Source organism: Marmota monax, unplaced genomic scaffold (assembly GCF_021218885.2).
Source record: "Marmota monax isolate L192 unplaced genomic scaffold, Marmota_monax_Labrador192_F-V1.1 WCK01_AAM20220418_F8-fsc00134, whole genome shotgun sequence".
Taxonomy (NCBI): domain Eukaryota; kingdom Metazoa; phylum Chordata; class Mammalia; order Rodentia; family Sciuridae; genus Marmota; species Marmota monax.
Genome location: NW_026692281.1, coordinates 462,364 through 469,031, shown reverse-complemented (window position 1 = coordinate 469,031; position 6,668 = coordinate 462,364).

Here is a 6,668-nt window from a genome sequence, read left to right as displayed (position 1 = left end):
ACTTCTGTGAACAATCATGAAATAAAATTAGAAATTAACAAAATAATAGTTAACAGAATCACATATATTCAGGAATAGAATCACATATTCATAAATAAGCCCTTAGGCCAGGTGTGGTGGCACTCCCCTGTGATCCTAGCTACTTGGGAGGCTGAGACAGGAGGATTGAAAATTCAGTATCAGCCTCAGTAAACTAGGGAGACTCTGTCTCAGAATGAAATTTTTTAAAAGACTGGGATATAGCCCTATGGTAGAGTGTCCTTAGGTTTAATGCCCAATACTGAAAACAATAATAAATAAATAAGTCCTTAGTTTAAAAAGGTAGTTAAAATACCAGAATAAAAAAAACTACACGTGTCAAAACATATAAGCCATGCCTTATAAAGTTTCATAGGTAAACAGGGCAAAATTTGTCATAAAACTAGTTGATCAGGAAATAAGAAAGGTTAAAAAAAAAAAACTTCATGCATACTAGGTGACCTGTCTATCACATTTACGGGTACCACACACCCACCCAAAAATTTAACTCTTAAATTGGAAAAAAGTACATAAAGCTAATATAAAAGAGAAGAAATAATGGTAAGAGAAAATAAGAGAGAAGAGGAAAACAACATATTTATAGAATTAAACTTGTGCTCTGTACAAAGATTAGAAGGATAGAACTGTCAAAATAATTTTTAAAATGATTAAAGGATTGGGGTATAATTCAGTGGTAGAGTGCTTGTACAACATACATGATGTCCTGCATCTCATTCTCAGAACCATACACATGAGAAATGATAATAATAATACAAATAATTAAAACAGCAGGTTAATAAAATGCAGAATAACTACAAAATATTTTTAAATAATAAAAATGTAATATGAACAATTATGTGCTAATAAATTTCAAAGCACAGATGAAATACAAAACTCATAGTAATATATAAAATGCCATGAAAGAAAGAGAACTTAAATAGAAAAACCAAAGTTGTAGGCAAAGACATTCCGTGTCACAACTTCCCAGGTGCATATTGTTTTACAAGTGAGCTCCACCAAGTTTTGCTGATTTCTAAACTTGTATTTTATACAAATTATTCCACTAAAACAAGGAGCAATACCCCAATCCCTACCCAATTAGTTGTATAAGGCACCAGAATTCTTGATTCCATAAGGATGCAACAATAATACAAGAATGGAAAAAAATAATTGACTAATGAGTATAGATACAAAATCCTAAAAAACTTATTTTGGGGTTGGTGTTGTAGCTCAGTGTACATGTACAATGCCCTTGGTTCTCTTCTTAGTACCATAGAATCAACAAAAGAATATATTTTTAAAAATCATACATCATGACTATCAAGTATCTATTTTCTCAAGAATAAAAGGAAGTTTAATATCATGAAACCTATGTATATAATTTAACACATTAATAGACTAAATGAGAAAATAATATGCTGTTAAAATACATTTGGCAAAATTGTATAGTAATTTATGACTTAAATAACTCTTAGCAAGCAAGGAATCAAAGAGGAAAACCCAAATTCAAAGTTAGTTTTCAAAGCTAGCTAACAAAGTATACAAACTTCTTGCAAATTAGAGGGGGAAAAAGGACAAGAAGATATAACAATATGGCTAAGAAAGGGGGTTAGCAACAGATAAGTTTGAAAGCTCAAATGAAATGGCATTTTTTTGTAGAAATTACTAAAACTCACTCAAGAAGAAAATAGAACTATTGGTTAATTTGATAACTATTTTACAAAATGAAGCACAAGTTTAAAATCTTCCCAAAATAAAACAGAAAAATCACATTTTTAAATCATATTTTTTACAGGAAAATTCTTCTAAACATGAAACGAAAATATCACTTCAATGTTCACAGAATATTTCAGTTTCTCATTTTATGCAGCGAAAATAATTTTGATGTCACAACCAAAATGGAGCAGCACAAGAATTGGAAAGCACAAGCCCATTTCACTTATGAATATAGATACAAAAAGCCTAAACAAAATATTAAAGAAGTAAATATTACAGGATATAAAAATACAATAGATCATTACTAAGGGGAGCCTACATCAGGAAATGCAAGACAATTTCACAGTAAAAAAATAAATCTCAGTAGCACTCAGCACATTTTTAGAATAAATAAGAAAAGCCATTAGATTATCTCTGTACACAAGATTATTTGAAGAAAATTCAACACATTTTGTTGATTTAAAACTCTTAGTAAGCCAGGTGACTTGGTGCATGCTTATAGTTCAGCTACTCAGAAGACTGAGAGAAGAAGATCACTTGAGTCCAAGAGTTTGAGACTGGCCTGGAAAACATTGCGAGGGACTGCAAATCAAGGCCAGCCTGGGCAACTTAGCAATACCCTGTCTCAAAATAAAAAATGAGGATGTAGCCCAATACCCAGTAATAGAGAAGAAAATAAAAAGAAAAATTTTAATGAAACTAGATCAATTAGGACAGTGTTTGGAAACAAGTATGGACAGTGAAAAGTTAATCAATGGTGTCAATCCTAATGCCTACAAATGAATGCATATACCAAGGGAAATTTAGTAACAGAAAGTCATAAGTGAAATGGGCTTGTGCTTTCCTATTCTTGTACTGCTCCATTTTGGTTGTGACATCAAAACAGATCACTGATAAACTGGAGATTAGACAGAATGTTCAACAAACCATACTGGAAAAATTGGTTATCCAGATTGAAGAAAATGAAAATAGATATCTACTTCAAATCATACACAAAATCAAGAACTTTAAATCTTTTGGAAATAATTAGAGGTCAGTATCTTTTTGATACTGTTGTAGAAAAAGATTTCATAAACAAGACTCAAAATGTATAATCTGTTATGTTATTGTTTGCATCTTTTATGTTTCCTGAAAAGTTAGGCAATGCAGGAATATTCAGAGCTAAAATGATTAGCTGATTAGAGTTGTAATCTAATTAATGGATTAATCAGTTTGAAGGATGAATAATTTGAATGAACTACTGGGTGTTAACTGTAGGCAGATGGGGCATGGCATGGACTATTTTTGCCCATGGCCCCTTCCTCCATCATGCCCTTCCACCATGATCTGCCTCACCTCACACCCAGAACAATGTAGTTAGCCAGCGATGGACTGAATCTCTGAAACCATGAGTCCCAAAATACATTTCTTTCTCTAAGTTGTAATTGTCAGGTATTTTGGTCTCACACTTGTGAAATGTTGACTAACATATATGATTAAGAAAAAAATATTTATATTAAAAACATGAACTTCTGTTGCTTTTTCCCTCCAGTCTTGGGAATTGAACCCAGGACTTTGATGAATGCTTGGAAACTGCTGCATCACTGAACCACACCCCCATCCCAAAAGTGCACCTTAAAGAGAGTACTACTAATAACATATATACATATATGTATAATAACATATATAACATATAACATATATATACAAACTTCCAACAGATTAGAGGGGGAGAAGAAAGGAAGATATATCAATGAACAATCATGAAATAAAATTAGAAATTAACAAAATAATAGTTAATGGAATCATATATTTAGGAATAGAATCACATATTCATAAATAAGCCCTTAGGCCAGGTGTGGTGGCACCCACCTGTGATCCTAGCTTTTTGGAAGGCTGAGACAGGAGGAGTTCAAAGATTCAAAGGATCAAGAGTTCATATATACATACATACATACATACATACATACATATATGCTTATATATAAATTTGTAAAAAGGAGGAATATATAGAATATATAATAAATTTTGGGATGCTGGGAATAAACCCCAGGACTTCCTGCATATTAGGCAAGCACTCTACCACTGAGCTATAATGAAGACTTATAATAAAGTCTTATATATCAATAAGAGAGGGACAAACTTGATGAAGACTTGAGCAAGCACTATAGAGAAGAAATACACGTTTAATCAACATTTGAATTAGCATTGAACCAGTAGCCAAGGAATATCATTGTGGTGAGTACATATAGTCCCAGCCACTTGGGAGGAGTTTGAGACCTACCTGGATCACTGGAAAGATTTCTCATGGAAACAAACAAACAAATTGAGATACCATTTTACTAGTTGCCAAAAGTTGTGAATTCTGACAATATCAAATTTGGAATGTGACCTTTTAAATATGACTTCTAGCATTGTGAATTGATGTATCAACTTTGTAAAACTGTGTGGCCTTATGTAAAGCTGAACTTTGCATTCCACTTCTAATTAGATACTGATGAAAACTTTAGCACACGTATATAAAGAGACATATATAAGACTGTTAATAGCAGCACTGTTTATAATAGCCAAAATGCAGATGAAACAATTTATGAAAATAAATTACAAGTATTTATTTATACAAACACTATACATTACATGAAACAAAGGTATTGTAGATCTACATATTAATGAGGATTAATCCTTTAATGTTGAATCAAAAATGCAAGCCCATGCTGGATGTGGTGGCCCACTCATAATCCCAGCTGTACTATGGAGGCTGAGGCAGGAAGATTATAAGTTTGAATTTGAGGCCAGCAACTTAGGGAGATCCTTCAAAAAAGAGGCAAGTTGAGGTGAGGTGGGATAGCTCAGTGATAGAGCTTGCCTAACATGCAGCACTATAAATACAATAGTTGGGAGTATGGTAAACACCAAAATCAGATAGCCATGGGATGAGAGACAAAAAGGTGGTTTAGGGAAGAAAACCTTAGGTAGGTATAAAATATAATTAATGAAATAGTTTTCAAATTGAGGGACTCTAATAATTTATTATTTAAAGCATAATTGATTAATATGAATAATATAAACAACTTTATGCACGGACCATTTAGAGCATGTGTCATGAAGCAATGATATGATTATCTCCATTTTATGCATCTCAAGTCCACAAAAATTAAAATGTTTAAATATGATTTTAAAAATACTATTTCCTATAGCACCAAAACCTAGAGTATCCTGGAATAACTTTTCTGAAAATAAACAACACCTCTATAAAGATCTTAAAGAGTTTATGCCATTTTATTAATAAATGGTGTATGTTCTGTATAAATTAGGAGGCATTCAATGCTCTTAAAATCATAAATATATCAATGCTCCCCAAATTAATCTATGAAGTCAATGTAATCTAATAATTCCAACTTTTTTAAAGAACCTAACAAGAAACTGGGGGGTTAGCTCAGTGATAGAGCACTCACCTAGCATGTGTAAGGCCTTGAGTTCCATCCTTAGCACCACACAAAAAATAACCTTATAAAATTGCTGTAAACTTTACATAGAAGAATAAAGGTCACTAAGTTTACCTTGAAACAGAAGAATGAAGAGAAGCTTGCCGTACCAGACACACTAAAAGGAAAGAGATAACTATCCAAGTAGTAAAGTCATATAAAAACATAGATTAATGGAACAAAATGGACCCTTTAGAAATAAAACCACATACATGGGAATTTAATATTTAATAAATGGACATTACTAATTAATGGAAAAATAGACTCTTCAGTAGAAAGTATGGGAAAATTTGCCTCACTATAAAAACAGGAAAAAATATTCTCTTTATCTAACTGCTTTTTCTTATCTAAAAATCACACACAATTATGGCTTCAGGTATATAAATAATATAAATGTGAAAGGTGAAAGTATGCTTTCAGAAGAAAATATAAAATATTTCATGATCCATAGATGGTGAAGGACTTATTATTTTTAAAACCAAGTCATGGCAAAAAAATTTGGTAAATTTCATTATGTAAAAGTTATGGATTTCTGTTTATATAGGAAAGCATGGATAAAGTTAATAGGCCAATATCAAATTGGCAGAAGGTATTTCTAGTTTCTTAAATCATTGAACTAATTCTAGAATATGCCAATAACTACAAATCAACAGGAAAAAGAGGAATTCTGATAAAGAAATAGGACAAAGGATAACATGAGGCAAATTATTTAAAAGGAAATCCAAAAGGCTGAAAAGCATTTAAATAGATGCTTAAATTCCTTAATAAACCAAACAAATACAAATTGAAACAAGAGGGATTTCCAATTTCAATAAGGCAAACTAGATAATTCAAATGAACTCTCTTTCAAAAGACAAACAAAATTGAGCAAGGTTTCTGAGGATGTAGCTCAGTGATAGAGTACTTGCTTAAGTAGGTATAAGACCCTGAGTTCAATACCCAGCACCACATAAAAGAAATACTGAGCAACATAAGAAAAATACCCAAGCCAATTGTGGTGGTGCATGCCCATAATCCCAGTGGTGCTTGGGAGGCTGAGGCAGGAGGATCAAGAGTTCAAAGTCAGCCTCAGCAACTAAATGAGGCCCTAAGCAACTCAGTGAGACCCTGTCTCTAAATAAAACATAAAAAAGACTGGGGATGTGGCTCAGTGGTTAAGGGCCCCTGGGTTCAATCCCTGGTACCAAAATATAATAATAGTAATAATAATAATAATAATAACAACAACAACAACAACAACAACAACAACCCATTTCTTGGGCCTGGGGTTGTGGCTCAGCAGTAGAGCGCTTGCCTCGCATGTGTGAGGCACCAGGTTTTATCCTCAGCACCACATAAAAAAATAAATAAACAAAATAAAGGTATTGTGTCCATTTAAAACTAAAAATTATTTTAAAATATCCAATTTCTTAAAATCATAAAATGTTCATAAGATACTAAAAATTACTGGGTCAAAATCTAGGAGAAAAG